At 40.8% G+C, this 27,120-nt stretch overlaps 2 non-coding genes across 2 annotated transcripts; both read left to right on the top strand.

Annotated features, from left to right (window-relative positions):
- The first annotated feature begins 6,327 nt into the window (after positions 1-6,327).
- On the top strand, positions 6,328-6,400 carry TRNAA-AGC (transfer RNA alanine (anticodon AGC)). The gene has a single exon. It is a non-coding gene; the product is annotated as a tRNA-Ala (tRNA).
- A 20,391-nt stretch (positions 6,401-26,791) lies between these two features.
- Positions 26,792-26,864, top strand: TRNAA-CGC (transfer RNA alanine (anticodon CGC)). The gene has a single exon. It is a non-coding gene; the product is annotated as a tRNA-Ala (tRNA).
- Positions 26,865-27,120: the final 256 nt, after the last annotated feature.

Here is a 27,120-nt window from a genome sequence, read left to right as displayed (position 1 = left end):
AGAGTGCTCGCATAGCATGCGAGAGGTAGTGGGATCGATACCCACATCCTCCAATGTTCTTCCTTCTCACATTGTGTCAGCGAATTAACAATTTTGAATTGGAATCAATCAGAAGACCAGAGTGGTAACTTGACCGTTACCACTCTGCGAAATAAATTGTATGCATTCTTTTCCATGCAAAGCTCGTTCTATCCATTGACTGATTGACTGGCTGATATCAACGTTCGGTGTCTTTCATGTGTCAAAGAAATCTGAAATTTGGAATGCCGACGGACAGCGAAGCCAGAACAATGGGAAACATCACAGAACCATCAGAAAACGTCTGCCGATGAGAATTTACGTAAAAACAAATCGTAAACACATTCATGCAACAAAAAAAGCTGAATAGATACAAAGCATTTGAAAATTACTATTTATATCACTGCAGACTGTGAAATAATAATCAAAGCTGAAATCATGCAAGATAAATTAAAATCATTCATAATAATAATAAAGCTTGCCTTTATATGACATTATCTTGAGGTATCAGGGGATTAGCTCAAACGGTAGAGTGCTCGCTTTGCATGTGAGAAGTAGTGGGATCGATACCCACGTCCTCCAAAATTCTACATTCTCACATTTTGTCAGCGAATTAACAAATTTTAATTGGCAGGAATCAGAAGACATGCAATCTTGACCATTGCCTCTCCACGAAACAAATTGTATGCATTATTTTCCATATCAAGCTCTTTCTCACCATTGACTGAGTGACTGGGTGATATCAACGTTCGGTATCTTCCAGGTGTCATATAAATCTGAAATTTGCAATGCCGATGGACAGCAAAGCCGGTACACTGGGAGACATCACAGAACCGTCAGAAAGCGTCTGCCAATGAATATTTACTTTTAAAAAAACGAAAACGCATTAATAAAACAAAAAAAGCTGAATCGATATATATATAGCATTTGAAAATTGCAATTTATATCACTGTAAACTGTGAAATAATCATCAAAGCTGAGACAATGCAAGATAAATTAAAAGCATTCATAATAATAACAAAACTTGCCTTTATATAAAATCACAAAGAGTTAACGGGGGATTAGCTCACATGGTAGAGTGCTCGCTTAGCAAGGGAGAAGTAGTGTGATCGATACCCACATCCTCCAATATTCTACATTGTCACATTTTGTCAGCGAATTAACAATTTTGAATTGGAATGAATCAGAAGACGCCCAAACTTGACCATTACCACTCTGCAAAATAAATTGTATGCATTATTTTCCATTTAAAGCTCCCTCTATCCAATGACTGACAGTGGCTCACATCAACGTTCGGCATCTTCCAGGTGTCATCGAAATCTGAAATTTGAAATGCCGACGGACAGCGAAGCCAGAACAATGGGAAACATCACAGAACCATCAGAAATCGTCTGCCGATGAGAATTTACATTAAAAAAACCCGAAAACGCATTCATAAAACAAAAAAAGCTGAATCGATATATATATAGCATTTGAAAATTGCAATTTATATCACTGTAAACTGTGAAATAATCATCAAAGCTGAGACAATGCAAGATAAATTAAAATCATTCGTAATAATAATAAAGCTTGCCTTTTTCGAAAATCGCTAATTGGTAACGGGAGATAAGCTCAAATGGTAGAGTGCTTACCTATGCATGCGAGAGGTAGTGGGATCGATACCAACATCCTACAATATTTTACATTCTCACATTTTGTCAGCGAATTAACAATTTTGAATTGGAATCAATCAGAAGACACGCAAACTTGACCATTACCACTCTGCAAAATAAATTGTATGCATTATTTTCCATTTAAAGCTCCCTCTATCCAATGACTGATTGACTGGCTGATATCAACGTTCGGTGTCTTTCATGTGTCAAAGAAATCTGAAATTTGGAATGCCGACGGACAGCGAAGCCAGAACAATGGGAAACATCACAGAACCATCAGAAAGCGTCTGCCAATGAATATTTACGTTTAAAAAACCGTAAACGCATTCATAAAACAAAAAAAAGCTGAATCCATATATAGCATTTGAAAATTGCAATTTATATCACTGTAAACTGTGAAATAATAATCAAAGCTGAGATTATGCAAGATAAATTAAAATCATTCATAATAATAACAAAACTTGCCTTTATATAAAATTACAAAGAGTTAACGGGGGATTAGCTCAAATGGTAGAGTGCTCGCTTAGCATGCGAGAAGTAGTGGGATCGATACCCACATCCTCCAATATTCTACATTGCCACATTTTGTCAGCGAATAAACAATTTTGAATTGGAATGAATCAGAAGACACGCAAACTTGACCATTACCACTCTGCAAAATTAATTGTATGCATTCTTTTCCATTTAAAGCTCCCTCTATCCAATGACTGACAGTGGCTCACATCAACGTTCGGCATCTTCCAGGTGTCATCGAAATCTGAAATTTGAAATGCCGACGGACAGTGAAGCCGGTTCACTGGGACACATCACAGAACCGTCAGAAAGCGTCTGCCAATGAATATTTACGTTAAAAAAAACCGTAAACGCATTCATAAAACAAAAAAAAGCTGAATCGATATATAGCATTTGAAAATTGCAATTTATATCACTGTAAACTGTGAAATAATCATCAAAGCTGAGACAATGCAAGATAAATTAAAATCATTCGTAATAATAACAAGTGAATCCTCTTGGATTGCGCTGAGGTTCGGGCATGGAATTTCGAGCCTCGATCATGGTTCGAGCCTCGATCTTGTATACAAAAATAATAATAACTAGAACGGGCACTCGGTAGAGCGCATACCTTCGCCGCAGCTACTGTTCTGTACTTGGCATGGGAGTGTAGGGAACAGAACAGTCAACAGTTTGGTGCTGATTTCATGCAAATCGGATAAGAATTGACCGAGTTATGACAAAAAACGCACATTTTGCAAGGTCGTGACCCCCCTGACCTTTGACCCCCAACCGCTAACAAGGGTAATGTCTTCACTGGGTCATGTCGTATATCACAAGATCGGGCATTGAATTCTGAACATTTTGGCATTAGTTGCATGCCAATTGGATAAAAATTGACCGCGCTATGGTAAAAATACGATTTTGACCTTTTCGTGACCTTGACCTTGACCTTTGACCCGATTGCTCCCAAAATCTAATCAAATGTGTCCCGTATAATAACCAATCATCCCACCAAATTTCATGCAATTCGGTTGAATACTTTTTGAGTTATGCGAATAACATACACACACACACACACACAGACATACAAATAAATACACAGCGATCAAAACATAACCTTCCGCTTTTGCGAAGGTAACTATAAATGTGAGGGAGAGATGCAGTAATCTAAGATTAAACTATAAATGTGAGGGAGAGATGCAGTAATCTAAGATTAAACTATAAATGTGAGGGAGAGAAGCAGTAATCTAAGATTAAACAAGATTGGGCATTGAATTCTGAACATTTTGGCATTAGTTTCATACAAATTGGACACAAATTGACCGCGCTATGGTAAAAAGACGATTTTGACCTTTTCATGACCTTGACCTTGACCTTTGACCCGATCGATTCCAAAATCTAATCAAATGGTTCCCGGATAATAACCTATCATCCCACCAAATTTCATGCGAATCGGTTGAATACTTTTTGAGTTATGCGAATAACATACACACACACACACAGACATACAAATAAATACACAGCGATCAAAACATAACCTTCCGCTTTTGCGAAGGTAATAAATACACAGCGATCAAAACATAACCTTCCGCTTTTGCGAAGGTAATTAACCTGAAATTGCAGACAGAATTATTTATTTTATCTGAGAAGCTAAACGAATCTTCTTCTTCTTTAGTACCTCAAACTTTATGTGAAATGCGATCGATTTTTAAAAATCAGAATTTGAGCAAATCTGTTTCATTCGTCTGTTAATATGCCTCCCCGATTGACAAATCTGCAATTTGAATTTCATTTGAGGTTGAAATGATTGCGGGAGATCGCGTTATAGTGATGACGTCTTGGATGGACATCCTCTTCTTCAGTCGCTCATAACTTTGAGTGAAATACGATCGAGTTAAAAATAGTCAGAATTTGAGCAAATCTGTTTCATTCGTTTGTTAATATGCCTCATCTCTTGACAAATCTGCAATTATAATTTTTTTTGAGGTTGAAATGATCGCGGGAGATTGCGTTATTGTGATGACGTCCTGGATGGACATCTTCTTCTTCAGTCGCGCATAACTTTGAGTGAAATACGATCGAGTTAAAAATAGTCAGAATTTGAGCAAATCTGTTTCATTCGTTTGTTAATATGCCTCATCTATTGTCAAATCTGCAATTATAATTTTTTTTGAGGTTGAAATGATCGCGGGAGATCGCGTTATAGTGATGACGTCCTGGATGGACATCTTCTTCTTCAGTCGCTCATAACTTTGAGTGAAATACGATCGAGTTAAAAATAGTCAGAATTTGAGCAAATCTGTTTCCCAAAATCTAATCAAATGTGTCCCGTATAATAACCAATCATCCCACCAAATTTCATGCAATTCGGTTGAATACTTTTTGAGTTATGCGATTAACATACACACACACAGACATACAAATAAATACACAGCGATCAAAACATAACCTTCCGCTTTTGCGAAGGTAATTAAAACCATTCGTAATAATAATAAAGCTTGCCTTTTTTGAAAATCACTAAATGGTAATGGGAGATAAGCTCAAATTGTAGAGTGCTTACTTCTGCATGCGAGAGGTAGTGGGATCGATACCAACATCCTCCAATATTTTACATTCTCACATTTTGTCAACAAATTAACAATTTTGAATTAGAATCAATCAGAAGACACGCAAACTTGACCATTACCACTCTGCAAAATAAGTTGTATGCATTATTTTCCATTTAAACCTCCCTCTATCCAATGACTGACAGTGGCTCACATCAACGTTCGGCATCTTCCAGGTGTCATCGAAATCTGAAATTTGAAATGCCGACGGATAGCGAAGCCGGTTCACTGGGACACATCACAGAACCGTCAGAAAGCGTCTGCCAATGAATATTTACGTATAAAAAACCGCAAACGCATTCATAAAACAAAAAAAAGCTGAATCGATATATAGCATTTGAAAATTGCAATTTATATCACTGTAAACTGTGAAATAATAATCAAAGCTGAGATTATACAAGATTAATCAAAATCATTCTTAATAATAATAATGCTTGCCTTTCTATGAAATCACCAAAAGGTAACGGGGGATTAGTTCAAATGGAAGAGTGCTCGCTTAGCATGCGAGAGGTAGTGGGGTCGATACCCACATCCTCCAATGCTTTACATTCCCACATTTTGTCAGCGAATTAACAATTTTGAATTGGAATCAATCAGAAGACATGCAAACTTGACCATTACCACTCTGCGAAATAAATTGTATGCATTCTTTTCCATGCAAAGCTCGTTCTAACCATTGACTGATTGACTGCCTGATATCAACGTTCGGTGACTTTCATGTGTCAAATAAATCTGAAATTTGGAATGCCGACAGACAGCGAAGCCAGAACAATGGGAAACATCACAGAACCATAAGAAAGCGTCTGCCGATGAGAATTTACGTAAAAACAAATCGTAAACACATTCATGCAATAAAAAAAGCTGAATAGATACAAAGCATTTGAAAATTACAATTTATATCACTGCAGACTGTGAAATAATAATCAAAGCTGAAATCATGCAAGATAAATTAAAATCATTCATAATAATAATAAAGCTTGCCTTTATATGAAATCATCTCAAGGTATCGGGGGATTAGCTCAAATGGTAGAGCTGCTCGCTTTGCATGTGAAAGGCAGTGGGATTGATACCCACATCCTCCAAAATCTTACATTCTCACATTTTGTCAGCGAATTAACAAATTTGAATCAGCAGGAATCAGAAGACACGCAAACTTGACCATTGCCTCTCCATGAAACAAATTGTATGCATTATTTTCCATATCAAGCTCTTTATCACCATTGACTGAGTGACTGGGTGATATCAACGTTTGGTATCTTCCAGGTTTCATATAAATCTGAAATTTGGAATGCCGATGGACAGCAAAGCCGGCACACTGGGAGACATCACAGAACCGTCAGAAAGCGTCTGCCAATGAATATTTACGTTAAAAAAACCCGAAAACGCATTCATAAAACAAAAAAAGCTGAATCGATATATATATAGCATTTGAAAATTGCAATTTATATCACTGTAAACTGTGAAATAATCATCAAAGCTGAGACAATGCAAGATAAATTAAAAGCATTCATAATAATAACAAAACTTGCCTTTATATAAAATTACAAAGACGTGACGGGGGATTAGCTCAAATGGTAGAGTGCTCGCTTAGCATGCGAGAGGTAGTGGGATCGATACCCACATCCTCCAATATTCTACATTGACACATTTTGTCAGCGAATTAACAATTTTGAATTGGAATGAATCAGAAGACATGCAAACTTGACCATTACCACTCTGCAAAATAAATTGTATGCATTATTTTCCATATAATGCTCCCTCTATCCATTGACTGACAGACTGGCTCACATCAATGTTCGGCATCTTCCAGGTGTCATCGAAATCTGAAATTTGAAATACAGACAGACAGCGAAGCCGGTACACTGGGAGACATGACAGAACCGTCAGAAAGCGTCTGCCAATGAATATTTACGTTAAAAAAAACCGTAAACACATTCATAAAACAAAAAAAACCTGAATCGATGTATAGCATTTGAAAATTGCAATTTATATCACTGTAAACTGTGAAATAATAATGAAAGTTGAGATTATGCAAGATGAATCAAAATCATTCTTTATAATAATAATGCTTGCCTTTCTATGAAATCACCAAAAGGTAACGGGGGATTAGCTCAAAAGGTAACAGGGGATTCGCTCAAATGGTAGAGTTCTCGCTTAGCATGCGAGACGTAGTGGAGATTGATACCCACATCCTCCAATGTTCTACATTCTCACATTTTGTCAGCGAATTAACAATTTTGAATTGGAATCAATCAGAAGACCAGAGTGGTAACTTCACCATTACCACTCTGCAAAATAAATTGTATGCATTCTTTTCCATGCAAAGCTAGTTCGAACCATTGACTGATTGACTGGCTGATATCAACGTTCGGTGTCTTTCATGTGTCAAAGAAATCTGAAATTTGGAATGCCGACGGACAGCGAAGCCAGAACAATTGGAAACATCACAGAACCATCAGAAAGCGTCTGCCGATGAGAATTTACGTAAAAACAAATCATAAACACATTCATGCAATAAAAAAAGCTGAATAGAAACAAAGCATTTGAAAATTACTATTTATATCACTGCAGACTGTGAAATAATAATCAAAGCTGAAATCATGCAAGATAAATTAAAATCATTCATAATAATAATAAAGCTTGCCTTTATATGACGTCATCTTGCGGTATCGGGGGATTAGCTCAAATGGTATCGCGCTTGCCTTGCATGCGAGAGGCAGTAGGATCGATACCAACATCCACCAATGTTCTACATTTTCACATTTTGTCAGCGAATTAACAATTTTGAATTGGAATCAATCAGAAGACACGCAAACTTGACCATTACCACTCTGCGAAATAAATTGTATGCATTCTTTTCCATGCAAAGCTCGTTCTAACCATTGACTGATTGACTGGCTGATATCAACGTTCGGTGTCTTTCATGTGTCAAAGAAATCTGAAATTTGGAATGCCGACGGACAGCGAAGCCAGAACAATGGGACACATCACAGAACCGTCAGAAAGCGTCTGCCAATGAATATTTACGTTTAAAAAACCGTAACCGCATTCATAAAACAAAAAAAAGCTGCATCCATATATAGCATTTGGAAATTGCAATTTATATCACTGTAAACTGTGAAATAATAATCAAAGCTGAGATTATGCAAGATGAATCAAAATCATTCTTAATAATAATAATGCTTGCCTTTCTAGGAAATCACCAAAAGGTAATAGGGGATTAGCTCAAATGGTAGAGTGCTCGTTTTGCATGCAAAAGGTAGTGGAATCGATACACACATCCTCCAATGTTCTACATTCTCACATTTTGTCAGCGAATTAACAATTTTGAATTGGAATCAATCAGAAGACACGCAAACTTGACCATTACCACTCTGCGAAATAAATTGTATGCATTATTTTCCATATCAAGCTCCTTCTCACCATTGACTGAGTGACTGGGTGATATCAACGTTCGGTATCTTCCAGGTGTCATATAAATCTGAAATTTGGAATGCCGATAGACAGCAAAGCCGGTACACTGGGAGACATCACATAACCGTCAGAAAGCATCTGCCAATGAATATTTACGTTAAAAAAACCGAAAACGCATTCATAAAACAAAAAAAGCTGAATCGATATTTATATAGCATTTGAAAATTGCAATTTATATCACTGTAAACTGTGAAATAATCATCAAAGCTGAGACAATGCAAGATAAATTAAAATCATTCTTAATAATAACAAAGCTTGCCTTCATATAAAATCACAAAGACGTAACGGGGGATTAGCTCAAATGGTAGGGTGCTCGCTTAGCCTGGGAGAGGTAGTAGGATCGATACCCACATCCTCCAATATTTTATATTGTCACATTTTGTCAGCGAATTAACAATTTTGAATTGGAATGAATCAGAAGACACGCAAACTTGACCATTACCACTCTGCAAAATAAATTGTATGCATTATTTTCCATATAAAGCTCCCTCTATCCATTGACTGACAGACTGGCTCATATCAATGTTCGGCATCTTCCAGGCGTCATCGAAATCTGAAATTTGAAATGACGACAGACAGCGAAGCCGGTACACTGGGAGACATGACAGAACCATCAGAAAGCGTCTGCCAATGAATATTTACGTTAAAAAAAACCGTAAACGCATTCATAAAACAAAAAAAAGCTGAATCGATATATAGCATTTGAAAATTGCAATTTATATCACTGTAAACTGTGAAATAATCATCAAAGCTGAGACAATGCAAGATAAATTAAAATCATTCGTAATAATAATAAAGCTTGCCTTTTTCGAAAATCACTAAGTGGTAACGGGAGATAAGCTCAAATGGTAGAGTGCTCCCTTATGCATGCGAGAGGTAGTGGGATCGATACGAACATCCTCCAATATTTTACATTCTCACATTTTGTCAGCGAATTAACAATTTTGAATTGGAATGAATCAGAGGACATGCAAACTTGACCAATACCACTCTGCAAAATAAATTGTATGCATTATTTTCCATTTAAAGCTCCCTCTATCCAATGACTGACAGTGGCTCACATCAACGTTCGGCATCTTCCAGGTGTCATCGAAATCTGAAATTTGAAATGCCGACGGACAGCGAAGCCGGTACACTGGGAGACATGACAGAACCGTCAGAAAGCGTCTGCCAATGAATATTTACGTTTAAAAAACCGAAAACGCATTCATAAAACAAAAAAAGCTGAATCGATATTTATATAGCATTTGAAAATTGCAATTTATATCATTGTAAACTGTGAAATAATCATCAAAGCTGAGACAATGCAAGATAAATTAAAATCATTCATAATAATAACAAACCTTGCCTTCATATAAAATCACAAAGCGGTAACAGGGGATTAGCTCAAATGGTAGAGTGCTTGCTTAGACCTGGGAGAGGTAGTGGGATCGTATACCCACATTTTCCAATATTTTACATTGTCACATTTTGTCAGCGAATTAACAATTTTGAATTGGAATGAATCAGAGGACACGCAAACTTGACCATTACCACTCTGCAAAATAAATTGTATGCATTATTTTCCATATAAAGCTCCCTCTATCCATTGACTGACAGACTGGCTCACATCAATGTTCGGCATCTTCCAGGTTTCATCGAAATCTGAAATTTGAAATGCCGACGGACAGCGAAGCCGGTACACTGGGAGACATGACAGAACCGTCAGAAAGCGTCTGCCAATGAATATTTACGTTTAAAAAACCGTAAACGCATTCATAAAACAAAAAAAAGCTGAATCGACATATAGCATTTGAAAATTGCAATTTATATCACTGTAAACTGTGAAATAATCATCAAAGCTGAGACAATGCAAGATAAATTAAAATCATTCATAATAATAATAAAGCTTGCCTTCATACAAAGTCACCAAAAAGTAACAGGGGATTTAGCTCAAATAGTAGAGTGCTAACTTAGTATGCGAGAGTTAATGGGATCGATACCGACATCCTCCAATATTCTACATTCCCACATTTTGTCAGCGAATTGACAATTTTAAAATGGAATCAATCAGAAGACACGCAAACTTGACCATCACCACTCTGCGAAATAAATTGTATGCATTCTTTTCCATGCAAAGCTCGTTCTAACCATTGACTGATTGACTGGCTGATATCAACGTTCGGTGTCTTTCATGTGTCAAAGAAATCTGAAATTTGGAATGCCGACGGACAGCGAAGCCAGAACAATGGGAAACATCACAGAACCATCAGAAAGCATCTGCCGATGAGAATTTACATAAAAACAAATCGTAAACACATTCATGCAATAAAAAAAGCTAAATAGATACAAAACATTTGAAAATTACTATTTATATCACTGCAGACTGTGAAATAATAATCAAAGCTGAAATCATGCAAGATAAATTAAAATCATTCTTAATAATAATAAAGCTTGCCTTTATATGAAATCATCTCGAGGAATTGGGGGATTAGCTCAAATGGTAGAGCGCTCGCTTTGCATGTGAGAGGCAGTGGTATCGATACCCACATCCTCCAAAATTCTACATTCTCACATTTTGTCAGCGAATTAACAAATTTGAATCGGCAGGAATCAGAAGACGCGCAAACTTGACCATTGCCTCTCCACGAAACAAATTGTATGCATTATTTTCCATATCAAGCTCCTTCTCACCATTGACTGAGTGACGAGGTGATATCAACGTTCGGTATCTTCCAGGTGTCATATAAATCTGAAATTTGGAATGCCGATGGACAGCAAAGCCGGTACACTGGGAGACATCACAGAACCGTCAGAAAGCATCTGCCAATGAATATTTACGTTTAAAAAACCGAAACGCATTCATAAAACAAAAAAAGCTGAATCGATATATATATAGCATTTGAAAATTGCAATTTATATCACTGTAAACTGTGACATAATCATAAGAGCTGAGACAATGCAAGATAAATTAAAATCATTCATAATAATAACAAAGCTTGCCTTCATATAAAATCACAAAGAGGTAACGGGGGATTAGCTCAAATGGTAAAGTGCTCGCTTGGCCTGGGAGCGGTAGTGGGATCGATACCCACATTCTCCAATATTTTGTATTGTCACATTTTGTCAGCGAATTAACAATTTTGAATTGGAATGAATCAGAAGACATGCAAACTTGACCATTACCACTCTGCAAAATAAATTGTATGCATTATTTTCCATATAAAGCTCCCTCTATCCATTGACTGACAGACTGGCTCACATCAATGTTCGGCATCTTCCAGGTTTCATTGAAATCTGAAATTTGAAATGCCGACGGACAGCGAAGCCAGTACACTGGGAGACATGACAGAACCGTCAGAAAGCGTCTGCCAATGAATATTTACGTTAAAAAAACCGTAAACGCATTCATAAAACAAAAAAAAGCTGAATCGACATATAGCATTTGAAAATTGCAATTTATATCACTGTAAACTGTGAAATAATCATCAAAGCTGAGTTAATGCAAGATAAATTAAAATCATTCATAATAATAATAAAGCTTGCCTTCATACAAAGTCCCCAAAAGGTAACAGGGGATTTGCTCAAATGGTAGAGTGCTCACTTAGTATGCGAGAGTTAGTGGGATCGATACCATACATCCTCCAATGCTTTACATTCCCACATTTTGTCAGCGAATTAACAATTTTGAAATGGAATCAATCAGAAGACAAGCAAACTTGACCATTACCACTCTGCGAAATAAATTGTATGCATTCTTTTCCATGCAAAGCTCGTTCTAACCATTGACTGATTGACTGGCTGATATCAACGTTCGGTGTCTTTCATGTGTCAAAGAAATCTGAAATTTGGAATGCCGACGGACAGCGAAGCCAGAACAATGGGAAACATCACAGAACCATCAGAAAGCGTCTGCCGATGAGAATTTACGTAAAAACAAATCGTAAACACATTCATGCAATAAAAAAAGCTGAATAGATACAAAACATTTGAAAATTACTATTTATATCACTGCAGACTGTGAAATAATAATGAAAGCTGAAATCATGCAAGATAAATTAAAATCATTCTTAATAATAATAAAGCTTGCCTTTATATAAAATCATCTGGAGTTATCGGGGGATTAGCCCAAATGGTAGAGCAACTTGCTTTGCATGTCAGAGGCAGTGGGATCGATACCCACATCCTCCAAAATTCTACATTCTCACATTTTGTCAGTGAATTAACAATTTTGAATTGGAATGAATCAGAAGACAAGCAAACTTGACCATCACCACTCTTCAAAATAAATTGTATGCATTATTTTCCATATAAAGCTCCCTCTATCCATTGACTGACAGACTGGCTTACGTCACTGTTCGGCATCTTCCAGGTGTTATCGACATCTGAAATTTGAAATGCCGATGAACAGCAAAGCCGGTACACTGGGAGACATCAGAAAGTGTCTGCCAATGAATATTTACGTTAAAAAAACCGAAAACGCATTCATAAAACAAAAAAAGCTGAATCGATATTGTTGCGGATATGGGATTTGGCCTCCATCCATATCCGCTTGTAAATATTCCCCTATTTCCCCAATACTTCCCAACAATCCCCAATCCCCCATTCCCTAGTCCAATTTTCTGTAAACAACACTCTGTAGAACCGACCTTCCCCTATTTCCCCCCTTAAATGTCGTGCCCAGGTTCACCGCATCTCACGTAGACAACTTTCGGACATCTTGCTAGTTATTCTTAGTCTATGTCAGTTAAGGACTCGTTTCCATTAATTCTGACTCTTCGTTGCACCAGAATGTGATTGTATGGCACCATTAGTAAGTTTAGGACCTCCCAATACCTCCCCGCATCTCTTCCTCATGGAACAACAACACCAACAACAACAACAGCGGCGGCGGCGCGGCGGCGGCGCGGGGAGTGCGCATCCTCACTCCGGCTTGGTTAGCCGCCATTGAACATGTGTTCCGACGGGGTTACCACGCAGGGGCTCGCTGTCAGCTCCTCGTCAAAGGCGGACCCCGGTAACCCCCCCGCACCCAATAGGAGCGGCGGACCGATTCCATCTGGGGCGGAGCTAACGAGCCGAGGGCGTGTCACTCCCCGCTGAGCATGCGCAGAAAGGGGGGGTGACGTCAGATGCGTGCTGGACTTGAAGGAAGAGAGACGCCACCAACCGAGCGCTGCGATACCTCCCCGCATCTCTGGACCGGACCGAGCTGTATTCTGCCCCCTGAGCCAAGGTGCACCTTGTGCCATCGACTGCCTGCCCTTCCTTGCCATCAATCCCTGTGTAAGTCAGTCTTGTCCCGTTTGTCTGTGGTCTGTCGGGGATAATATAAGACTGTGTCTAAGTGCCCATCTTTCTGTGCTTTACCTCTTACCGTGTAATCTACCCGTTTCTGCATCACCAATATTATATCCTCCTCCGGAGGTCTTGAGAACTGTACCCCTTGTGTCGTTGCATTTATCCCAGCCGTTGTGTCCTTTCCTTCATTGATTTAGCATAGCGCGACTTAGTCAACGTTCGTGTGGAATCGGGTAAACTGTGCGGACGCGGTAATACCAAACCGCTTGGTAAACTAACATCTAAAACCGCGTCTGTAACATTTGGTGTCAGGAAGTGAGATCGGACCCGTAGCGCGCTTCACGCGCTCGAAATTGTTAACGGCGAAATTTGATTTTGTTTTACAAAAATAAAAACCCGAATTTTGAAAGTCGCGCTATGGCAGATCATGACGGCTGGGTTCCAGTAGAGGAGAGTGAGGCAGGTTCGATCCAGGACCAAATTGAGGGACAAGAGGAGAGCGAAGCAGTGAGGGTGGCAGGTTCGCAAAATAGCGTCGTCGCGCACAAGGTTGCGGGCGCGCAAAATGGCGCCTCGCACATGGCCACGGCGACCGCGCCCGCGACCGTAGTAGCGCCACCGGTGGATTTGAACCTTTTTCTTATGCAAATGAAGGCCCTTATGGACAAGAATAATGAAGAAATGAAAAACAGTATGAGGGCTAATAGTGAGCGATTGGAGGGCCAAATGGGGGTAATAGGGAACCGGATGGAGGCTCAGAGTGAGCAAATGGGGGTAATGAGGGACGAAGCGAGGGGTACCGGTGAGGGGTTAGACAATAATTTTAAGGGATTAGACAAGAAATTGGGGAAGTTAGACGACAAATTTGAGGGGTTAGACAACGGGATAAAAGAGGTGAAAAATGGGTTAATGGGGGTAGAAAACAGAATGGCCGCTCAAGAGAATCTAATGGAAGGGATGCAAAAGGGGTTAGAGGGGTTAGAAAACAGTATGGAAGGCAAATTGAGGGACATGAGGGACCAAGCGGAAAGGGAAGTTAAACAAATGGGGCAGCAGATAGAGGGGGTCAGAATGGGGGTAGAAACTAAATTGGATGCTCACAGGGAGGAAATGGAGCAGATGAGGGTGGCATCTGGGCAGGAGATGCAAGTGATGGGAGAAGAGATCAGAAGAGGTGTGAGTGAGGAGGTCGGAGGAGTGCGCGAGGAGGTGAGGCACTGTAAGGAGCGCATGGAGAAGGAGGTGAGAAAGGGGACTGTAAAATTGCAAGGTGGTATAGAGGAGTTGACGCTGGGAGTAGAACAACTGACAGTGGGACAAAAGGAGTTGGGGGACCAGGTAAAGAAGAACACAGCGGTAATAGAGGGTTTAAAATCGACACAGAAGGAGATGAAAAAGGACGTAGGGGTAATTAAAAAAGAGTGTCAGACGGTACATGAGGACCTGACGAGGAAAATGGACAAGGTGGTAGAGGTGATGGAGGTTAAAGAGCGGGAGGTGCGGGAGCACATAGAAAAAAATTAAGTGGAGTTAGAGGAAGAACTTAAAGGGGCGCACGCGGAGATGAAGGAGGTGAAGCAGAAATTAGAAGAAGTGGAAGAAGGGGTGAGCGAAATTAAGAAGCGACGGAGAGAGGATAAGAAAGAGATAAAGGAGGAAGTAAAAGAATTGGTCCAAAGTCTGTGTTCGGATCATGATGATGTGCTCATTAACCGGATGAGGGATTCGCAGGTGATGGAGGAGAAGCGAAGAGAAAGAGGACCCGGTGTAAGTGGTGACCAATATGGTCGTGCATATGATGCGCCAGGTGATTTAAGAAGCTTGGGGGTCGAGATGGACCTGGGTGTTCGTGAGAGGCCGTTGGTGAAGTGTGCGACAGGTCTGGTGTGTGAAAAAGGAGGTGTGTGAGAAAGTCCGACTCTGGGGTGTGTGAGGAAAAAGTGCGTGCCAAGGAGTGAGGGTGCTGTCGAGAGTGAGTCGGTCGTAGCGCGTGTGCGAGGGAGCACATGGAAGCGCGTAGTGAGGAGTGTTACGGAGGGTGTAAAGGAAGGATGCACACCTGGAATGGTAGAGCATGTGTGGGAATGCACACTTGAGTTGGTCGTGAGGCACGTGGTTGGGTGTGCGAGTAAGAGCACACCTGTGATTGTCACAGAGGAGGTGACCGAGGAAGGGGCGCGAAGAGGTGTGTTGGTGAGGTGTGCGAGCGACGAATGTGTGCCAAAGTGTTCGGTGGTCAGGTGTGTGACCAAGGCTGGGAGTGGAATGAGTGTACCTGGGTGTGTTAGAGAAGGTATGACGAGGAGCATGGAAACGGCTGGATGTATGAGCAAGAAAGGGGTAGCGTATGCTTGTAAGCATGCAGGTGAAGCATCGACGGTAACCGGGTTAGAGGTAAGGACGACTTATAGCCGAATCGGGCCCTCGGTGCGCGTCGGGCAGCTTCGCGTGCCGCGAGGACCAGCGGGGATCCGAACCACGGCGGTTTCGAAAGAACCGCCGTACGCGATCCACGCTGTGCCTCGCTTGGAACGGCCCCGTCCGGGCTCCACTAGGCGGAGCGGGCAGCCCGATAGGAAGGGTCGTCATGGCGACCACTTTCTATTGAGACATGCCGGCAGGTCGAGATCGGGACATTGGATGGCTCCACGCCGAGGTGGTGCTTGGGATCTCGGCCCGGGTAAGCCCCCGTCCCTGCCACGAATGCGGGACGTATCCAGCCGCTGGCACAAAACAACCCGTATTCATTGCTCGGCTGTACGAAGCCGAGCTTTAGAAGGGAATTGGTGCACCGAGAGGATGTAATAAGTAGACGGGTGATGAGGTTAGTGTTTTGGACCCGAAATTAGAAAAAAAAAAAAAATTGATGATTGGCAAAGGATTAGCAGTAATGATTGGCAGATGATGAGTAGTGATTGGCAAATTTTTGATTTGTTGAAATTTGATGTGCAAAATTGGTAGTGAGCAATGTGCCCGGTGGGTAAGGGTGGCATCCCTGCCACCCTTCCCATGTGGTGGGGCAAATGCGCAATAGTTAATGGGGTTGATGGCAGTGAAAACTAGCCCGGGTGGGTTAGGATATTGATAGGGATCTAGCGAAGATGACATTAGGTAACGTTAAGTTTAGATAGTGACTGATACCTGTAGTGGGGACGCAGGTAGATTAGAGTGGATGATAATGACGAGGGAGCGCAATAGTTTAAAGGGACGACTGGGAAGCGCAAGTTTCAGAGGGGAGTAGTTAGATGAGATGATGCTGTGTGAGAACTGGGCAGGTGTGTGGAGCAGTGTATGAGTAGTGAGTGTTGTGGATCAGCGCGAATGCGCTTAGGGGAGAGAAGGGTGCAGGTGGCACCAGGTGTGAGAGCACAGGTGTGCAAGTACAGGTGTGTGGAATACATGGAGTATTGGAATGAGTGGTGTGGAGAGAGTTGGAGTAAGTGGTATGGAGTGGTGTGCATGGTGCGAAGGTGTGGATGGGGGAAGAGTGGACCCCTTTCACGAGTACCCGGGGCGGGTAGTGTAAGTGTTAGGTAGAGGGTATAGGTAAATTGTGGTTGGATATTGGCATTTGTGGTGCGGTTGCAGAATGGTATTGTGGATGGGTGCATTAGTGTGTGGAAATGGCTGGGCATGTATCCTGTTAGTGTGTGTAGTTGGTTTGGGCACTCCACCACTGTGAGGATGTTGGCCAGGTGAGGCCGCAGGTGGGCTCTGGGAGCCGGTAGAGTTGTGGATGGGGCCCGAGGATCCGGAGGACGGACCCGGGTAGCCCAGTGCCAGAGAGGGCACCGAGTGGGGAGAGAGCCAGAGGGCCTTCCCCAGGTAGATAGGTTAGGGTGAGGAGCAGGTAAGCTCGGGTGGCAACTACAGTGGTGGAGGTGTGCAGGTGGGTAGACCTGCTGGGAGAGCTACACGTCACAGCCCAGAAATTGTGCGAGGGCACCGGGAGATGAATCGGGGGAGTGAGACCCCAAATTGAGAGGCACCACAGTTTGGTCAATGGGAATTGGTTTGTAGAACCCATAGTGTAAGTTGGCCAATGGATTGGCAGGGAAAGACCCCGGGTAATGTAAAGTTGTTAAAGTCATTTAGGAAATAGTTAGGATTGATGAACCTGTCGCACCATACGCAGCCACTTACCTGAGGTGATGATGATGACTCCACACCTGTGTTCCTTTGTTCTGTGTTGCAGGAAATGAGAATTGCTGTTGGATTTGTGAGACGCATCACGACGTGGATGAGACATTGGGGTGATTCCATCTCTCCCTCCTTAGGAGGGACTGATGATGAATTGGTGATGGCAAATTTTGATGTTGAGTTGGAGATGGCAAATTTTGATGTTGAGTTGGAAATGGCAAATTTGATTGGTTAGGAGGGAGAGAAGACGAATTTGGTTTATGGGAGGAACGGGGAAGACAGTAGGGACGTTTGTTGATGTGTAAAGTAGATGTTTATGGGTAGTGTTGTGTTTTGTGGAAACAGTAAGGGGTAAGGGAGGGGCAATGTAGGTTACCTGGTGGGGGGGGGGGGCGTACGGTAGGAACGTACCTGTCTCACCTGGTTCCCATGTGCCCCCAGTGTGCATCACCTTGTATTGCGTGCACTTTTGCGCCCTTACCACCTTACTCACTTGTCTTCTTCTTTTGTCTCCCACCTACGAGGATCTGGCTTTGGGGCAGAGAGAGAGGAGAGAGAGGTGCTGGCTCTGCAGTTGTGGGCCTGCACTTTCGCTGCTTGCTGCCGGGATCGATACACCATATGGACCGCAATTTTTGTGGCCGCCCACCATGGACCGCAGTCTTTTGCGGGCAAGCACCACCCGTTGATGGACCTCTGGGTCAACGTGGCACCTATGCCATAGAGGTGAACCACTTATAGTTGGCCCCCTGACGGCCACAAATTAGAAATGGACGCGGTTGGCGCCTTTCTTTATTTCTAGGGAAGCCAGAACACCAAGTGGGCTCCAAGGCAAGACCAGCGGCAGAACATCGGCCGGCTGCGACACCACCGGTGACTATGAACACTTTATTGGTGCACCGGATGGTGCTGACTGTATGAATAAGGGTGGTGCTTTTGGTGCTTGGATGGGGTGCTCTGCACATTATTAAAGGCCGTAGGGCCACAGAGCACTCGTGGGTTGGTGTATCGATGCTGGCATGCGTGCTCTCTCTATGCATAACATCTGCATGTGTTCCTCAAAGAACAGGTCCTGGATCATAATGTAAATATCAGTGTAGTCTTGTGTAAATAATGCTCCCTACCGGCTGTATGTTTAGTTTGAGGATTATTTCCGCAATTCGGTTATCCTGTGGGTGTGTTTCTGTGAGGAGAAGGGTGCAACGTCGCAGGGGGACATATTTACTCATTTGTGAACATCTGTAAAACTGTCGCACTCAGGATTGAGTTAATAGTAGAGGGAACTACATCTGAGTGCCACACTAAAGTAGGTAAAAATTTATCGGGTCGGGCCGCCCCGAGGTAGAGAAGGGTGCAATGTTGCGGATATGGGATTTGGCCTCCATCCATATCCGCTTGTAAATATTCCCCTATTTCCCCAATACTTCCCAACTATCCCCAATCCCCCATTCCCTAGTCCCATTTTCTGTAAACAACACTCTGTAGAACCGACCTTCCCCTATTTCCCCCCTTAAATGTCGTGCCCAGGTTCACCGCATCTCACGTAGACAACTTTCGGACATCTTGCTAGTTATTCTTAGTCTATGTCAGTTAAGGACTCGTTTCCATTAATTCTGACTCTTCGTTGCACCAGAATGTGATTGTATGGCACCATTAGTAAGTTTAGGACCTCCCAATACCTCCCCGCATCTCTTCCTCATGGAACAACAACACCAACAACAACAACAGCGGCGGCGGCGCGGCGGCGGCGCGGGGAGTGCGCGTCCTCACTCCGGCTTGGTTAGCCGCCATTGAACATGTGTTCCGACGGGGTTACCACGCAGGGGCTCGCTGTCAGCTCCTCGTCAAGGGCGGAGCCCGGTAACCCCCCCGCACCCAATAGGAGCGGCGGACCGATTCCATCTGGGGCGGAGCTAACGAGCCGAGGGCGTGTCACTCCCCGCTGAGCATGCGCAGAAAGGGGGAGGTGACGTCAGATGCGCGCTGGACTTGAAGGAAGAGAGACGCCACCAACCGAGCGCTGCGATACCTCCCCGCATCTCTGGACCGGACCGAGCTGTATTCTGCCCCCTGAGCCAAGGTGCACCTTGTGCCATCGACTGCCTGCCCTTCCTTGCCATCAATCCCTGTGTAAGTCAGTCTTGTCCCGTTTGTCTGTGGTCTGTCGGGGATAAGATAAGACTGTGTCTAAGTGCCCATCTTTCTGTGCTTTACCTCTTACCGTGTAATCTACCCGTTTCTGCATCACCAATATTATATCCTCCTCCGGAGGTCTTGAGAACTGTACCCCTTGTGTCGTTGCATTTATCCCAGCCGTTGTGTCCTTTCCTTCATTGATTTAGCATAGCGCGACTTAGTCAACGTTCGAGTGGAATCGGGTAAACTGTGCGGACGCGGTAATACCAAACCGCTCGGTAAACTAACATCTAAAACCGCGTCTGTAACAATATATATATAGCATTTGAAAATTGCAATTTATATCACTGTAAACTGTGAAATAATCATCAAAGCTGAGACAATGCAAGATAAATTAAAATCATTCGTAATAATAATAAAGGTTGCCTTCATATAAAATCACAAAGACGTAACGGGGGATTAGCTCAAATGGTAGGGTGCTCGCTTAGCCTGGGAGAGGTAGTGGGATCGATACCCACATCCTCCAATATTCTACATTGCCACATTTTGTCAGCGAATTAACAATTTTGAATTGGAATGAATCAGAAGACACGCAAACTTGACCATTACCACTCTGCAAAATAAATTGTATGCATTATTTTCCATATAAAGCTCCCTCTATCCATTGACTGACAGACTGGCTCACATCAATGTTCGGCATCTTCCAGGCGTCATCGAAATCTGAAATTTGAAATGCCGACGGACAGCGAAGCCGGTACACTGGGAGACATGACAGAACCATCAGAAAGCGTCTGCCAATGAATATTTATGTTAAAAAAAAACCGTAAACGCATTCATAAAACTAAAAAAAGCTAAATCAATATATAGCATTTGAAAATTGCAATTTATATCACTGTAAACTGTGAAATAATCATCAAAGCTGAGACAATGCAAGATAAATTAAAATCATTCGTAATAATAATAAAGCTTGCCTTTTTCGAAAATCACTAAGTGGTAACGGGAGATAAGCTCAAATGGTAGAATGCTCCCCTCGAATGTGAGAGGTAGAGGGATCGATACGAACATCCTCCAATATTCTACATTCTCACATTTTGTCAGCGAATTAACAATTTTGAATTGGAATGAATCAGAGGACATGCAAACTTGACCATTACCACTCTGCAAAATAAATTGTATGCATTCTTTTCCATTTAAAGCTCCCTCTATCCAATGACTGACAGTGGCTCACATCAACGTTCGGCATCTTCCAGGTTTCATCGAAATCTGAAATTTGAAATGCCGACGGACAGCGAAGCCGGTTCACTGGGAGACATCACAGAACCATCAGAAAGTGTCTGCCAATGAATATTTACGTTTAAAAAACCGTAAACGCATTTATAAAACAAAAAAAAGCTGAATCGATATATAGCATTTGAAAATTACAATTTATATCACTGTATAATGTGAAATAATAATCAAAGCTGAGATTTTTCAAGATTAATCAAAATCATTCTTAATAATAATAATGCTTGCCTTTCTATGAAATCACCAAAAGGTAATGGGGGATTAGCTCAAATGGTAGAGTGCTCACTTATGCATGCAAGAGGTAGTGGGATCGATACCCACATTCTTCAATGTTTTACATTCTCACATTTTGTCAGCGAATTAACAATTTTGAATTGGAATCAATCAGAAGACCAGAGTGGTAACTTGACCATTACCACTCTGCGAAATAAATTGTATGCATTCTTTTCCATGCAAAGCTCGTTCTAACCATTGACTGATTGACTGGCTGATATCAACGTTCGGTGTCTTTCATGTGTCAAAGACATCTGAAATTTGGAATGCCGACGGACAGCGAAGCCAGAACAATGGGAAACATCACAGAACCATCAGAAAGCGTCTGCCGATGAGAATTTACGTAAAAACAAATCGTAAACACATTCATACAATAACAAAAGCTGAATAGATACAAAGCATTTGAAAATTTCTATTTATATCACTGCAGACTGTGAAATAATAATCAATGCTGAAATCATGCAAGATATATTAAAATCATTCATAATAATAATAAAGCTTGCCTTTATATGACATCATCTCGAGGTATCGGGGGATAAGCTCAAATGGTAGAGCACTTGCTTTGCATGTGAGAAGCAGTGGGATCGAAACCTATATCCTCCAAAATTTTACATTCTCACATTTTGTCAGCGAATTAACAAATTTTAATCGGCAGGAATCAGAAGACACGCAATCTTGACCATTGCCTCTCCACGAAACAAATTGTATGCATTATTTTCCATATCAAGCTCTTTCTCACCATTGACTGGGACTGGGTGATATCAACGTTCGGTATCTTCCAGGTGTCATATAAATCTGAAATTTGAAATGCCGACGGACAGCGAAGCCGGTTCACTGGGACACATCACAGAACCGTCAGAAAACGTCTGCCAATGAATATTTACGTTTAAAAAACCGTAAACGCATTCATAAAACAAAAAAAAGCTGAATCCATATATAGCATTTGAAAATTGCAATTTATATCACTGTAAACTGTGAAATAATAATCAAAGCTGAGATTATGCAAGATGAATCAAAATCATTCTTAATAATAATAATGCTTGCCTTTCTCGGAAATCACCAAAAGTTAACAGGGGATTAGCTCAAATGGTAGTGTGCTCACTGAGCATGCAAAAGGTAGTGGAATTGATACCCACATCCTCCAATGTTTTACATTCTCACATTTTGTCAGCGAATTAACAATTTTGAATTGGAATCAATCAGAAGACATGCAAACTTGACCATTACCACTCTGCGAAATAAATTGTATGCATTATTTTCCATATCAAGCTCCTTCTCACCATTGACTGAGTGACTGGGTGATATCAACGTTCGGTATCTTCCAGGTGTCATATAAATCTGAAATTTGGAATGCCGATGGACAGCAAAGCCGGTACACTGGGAGACATCACAGAACCGTCAGAAAGCATCTGCCAATGAATATTTACGTTAAAAAACCCGAAAACGCATTCATAAAACAAAAAAAGCTGAATCGATATATATATAGCATTTGAAAATTGCAATTTATATCACTGTAAACTGTGAAATAATCATCAAAGCTGAGACAATGCAAGATAAATTAAAATCATTAATAATAATAACAAAGCTTGCCTTCATATAAAATCACAAAGCAGTAATGGGGGATTAGCTCAAATGGCAGAGTGCTCGCTTAGCCTGGGAGAGGTAGTGGGATCGATACACACATTCTCCAATATTTTACATTGTCACATTTTGTCAGCGAATTAACAATTTTGAATTGGAATGAATCAGAAGACACGCAAACTTGACCATTACCACTCTGCAAAATAAATTGTATGCATTATTTTCCATATAAATCTCCCTCTATCCATTGACTGACAGACTGGCTCACATCAATGTTCGGCATCTTCCAGGTTTCATCGAAATCTGAAATTTGAAATGCCGACGGACAGCGAAGCCGGTACACTGGGAGACATCACAGAACCGTCAGAAAGCATCTGCCAATGAATATTTACGTTAAAAAAAACCGAAAACGCATTCATAAAACAAAAAAAGCTGAATCGATATATATATAGCATTTGAAAATTGCAATTTATATCACTGTAAACTGTGAAATCATCATCAAAGCTGAGACAATGCAAGATAAATTAAAATCATTCATAATAATAACAAAACTTGCCTTTATATAAAATCACAAAGAGTTAACGGGGGATTAGCTCAAATGGTAGAGTGCTCGTTTATGGCATGCGAGAGGTAGTGGGGCCGATACCCACATCCTCCAATATTCTACATTGCCACATTTTGTCAGCGAACTAACAATTTTGAATTGGAATGAATCAGAAGACACGCAAACTTGACCATCACCACTCTGCAAAATAAATTGTATGCATTATTTTCCATATAAAGCTCCCTCTATCCATTGACTGACAGACTGGCTCACATCAATGTTCGGCATCTTCCAGGTGTCTTCGAAATCTGAAATTTGAAATGCAGACGGACAGCGAAGCCGGTACACTGGGAGACATGACAGAACCGTCAGAAAGCGTCTGCCAATGAATATTTACGTTTAAAAAAAACCGTAAATGCATTCATAAAACAAAAACAAGCTGAATCGATATATAGCATTTGAAAATTGCAATTTATATCACTGTAAACTGTGAAATAATCATCAAAGCTGAGATAATGCAAGATAAATTAAAATCATTCATAATAATAACAAAGCTTGCCTTCATACAAAGTCACCAAAAGGTAACAGGGGATTAGCTCAAATGGTAGGGTGCTCACTTAGTATGCGAGAGTTAGTGGGATCAATACCGACATCCTCCAATGTTTTACATTCCCACATTTTGTCAGCGAATTAACAATTTTGAAATGGAATCAATCAGAAGACACGCAAACTTGACCATTACCACTCTGCGAAATAAATTGTATGCATTCTTTTCCATGCAAAGCTCGTTCTAACCATTTACTGATTGACTGGCTGATATCAACGTTCGGTGTCTTTCATGTGTCAAATAAATCTGAAATTTGAAATGCCGACGGACAGCGAAGCCAGAACAATGGGAAACATCACAGAACCATCAGAAACCGTCTGCCAATGAGAATTTACGTAAAAACAAATCGTAAACACATTCATGCAATAAAAAAAGCTGAATAGATACAAAACATTTGAAAATTACTATTTATATCACTGCAGACTGTGAAATAATAATCAAAGCTGAAATCATGCAAGATAAATTAAAATCATTCTTAATAATAATAAAGCTTGCCTTTACATGAAATCATCTAGAGGTATCAGAGGATTAGCTCAAATGGTAGAGCACTTGCTTTGCATGTTAGAGGCAGTGGGATCGATACGAACATCCTCCAATATCACACATTGCCACATTTTGTCAGCGAATTAACAATTTTGAATTGGAATGAATCAGAAGACACGCAAACTTGACCATTACCACTCTGCAAAATAAATTGTATGCATTATTTTCCATATAAAGCTCCCTCTATCCATTGACTGCCAGACTGGCTCACATCAATGTTCGGCATCTTCCAGGCGTCATCGAAATCTGAAATTTGAAATGCCGACGGACAGCGAAGCCGGTACACTGGGAGACATGACAGAACCATCAGAAAGCGTCTGCCAATGAATACTTACGTTAAAAAAAACCCTAAACGCATTCATAAAACAAAAAAAAGCTGAATCGATATATAGCATTTGAAAATTGCAATTTATATCACTGTAAACTGTGAAATAATCATCAAAGCTGAGACAATGCAAGATAAATTAAAATCATTCGTAATAATAATAAAGCTTGCCTTTTTCGAAAATCACTAAATGGTAACGGGAGATAAGCTCAAATGGTAGAGTGCTCCCCTAGCATGCGAGAGGTAGTGGGATCGATACGAACATCCTCCAATATTTTACATTCTCACATTTTGTCAGCGAATTAACAATTTTGAATTGGAATGAATCCGAGGACATGCAAACTTGACCATCACCACTCTGCGAAATAAATTGTATGCATTCCTTTCCATGCAAAGCTCGTTCTAACCATTGACTGATTGACTGGCTGATATCAACGTTCGGTGTCTTTCATGTGTCAAAGAAATCTGAAATTTGGAATGCCGACGGACAGCGAAGCCAGAACAATGGGAAACATCACAGAACCATCAGAAAGCATCTGCCGATGAGAATTTACGTAAAAACAAATCGTAAACACATTCATGCAATAAAAAAAGCTGAATAGATACAAAACATTTGAAAATTACTATTTATATCACTGCAGACTGTGAAATAATAATCAAAGCTGAAATCATGCAAGATAAATTAAAATCATTCTTAATAATAATAAAGCTTGCCTTTATATGAAATCATCTCAGGGAATTGGGGGATTAGCTCAAATGGTAGAGCGCTCGCTTTGCATGTGAGAGGCAGTGGGAATGATACCCACATCCTCCAAAATTCTACATTCTCACATTTTGTCAGCGAATTAACAAATTTGAATCGGCAGGAATCAGAACACGCGCAAACTTGACCATTGCCTCTCCACGAAACAAATTGTATGCATTATTTTCCATATCAAGCTCCTTCTCACCATTGACTGAGTGACTAGGTGATATCAACGTTCGGTATCTTCCCAGGTGTCATATAAATCTGAAATTTGGAATGCCGATGGACAGCAAAGCCGGTACACTGGGAGACATCACAGAACCGTCAGAAAGCATCTGCCAATGAATATTTACGTTAAAAAAACCGAAAACGCATTCATAAAACAAAAAAAGCTGAATCGATATATATATAGCATTTGAAAATTGCAATTTATATCACTGTAAACTGTGAAATAATCATCAAAGCTGAGACAATGCAAGATAAATTAAAATCATTCATAAAAATAACAAAGCTTGCCTTCATATAAAATCACAAAGACGTAACGGGGGATTAGCTCAAATGGTAGGGTGCTCGCTTAGCCTGGGAGAGGTCGTGGGATCGATACCCACATCCTCCAATATTTTACATTGTCACATTTTGTCAGCGAATTAACAATTTTGAATTGGAATGAATCAGAAGACACGCAAACTTGACCATTACCACTCTGCAAAATAAATTGTATGCATTCTTTTCCATATAAAGCTCCCTCTATCCATTGACTGACAGACTGGCTCACATCAATGTTCAGCATCTTCCAGGCGTCATCGAAATCTGAAATTTGAAATGCCGACGGACAGCGAAGCCGGTACACTCGGAGACATGACAGAACCATCAGAAAGCATCTGCCAATGAATATTTACGTTAAAAAAAAACTGTAAACGCATTCATAAAACAAAAAAAAGCTGAATCGATATATAGCATTTGAAAATTGCAATTTATATCACTGTAAACTGTGAAATAATCATCAAAGCTGAGATTATACAAGATTAATCAAAATCATTCTTAATAATAATAATGCTTGCCTTTCTATGAAATCACCAAAAGGTAACGGGGGATTAGCTCAAATGGTAGAGTGCTCGCCTCGCATGCGAGAGGTAGTGGGATCGATACCCACATCCTCCAATGTTTTACATTCTCACATTTTGTCAGCGAATTAACAATTTTGAATTGGAATCAATCAGAAGACACGCAAACTTGACCATTACCACTCTGCGAAATAAATTGTATGCATTCTTTTCCATGCAAAGCTCGTTCTAACCATTGACTGATTGACTTCCTGATATCAACATTCGGTGACTTTCATGTGTCAAAGAAATCTGAAATTTGGAATGCCGACGGACAGCGAAGCCAGAACAATGGGAAACATCACAGAACCATC

Source organism: Myxine glutinosa, chromosome 1 (genome assembly GCF_964187855.1).
Source record: "Myxine glutinosa chromosome 1, kmMyxGlut1.1, whole genome shotgun sequence".
In the NCBI taxonomy this organism is placed as follows: Eukaryota; Metazoa; Chordata; class Myxini; order Myxiniformes; family Myxinidae; genus Myxine; species Myxine glutinosa.
The sequence above is the reverse complement of the archived record's forward strand: the minus strand, read 5'-3'. Positions and strand labels throughout refer to the sequence as shown.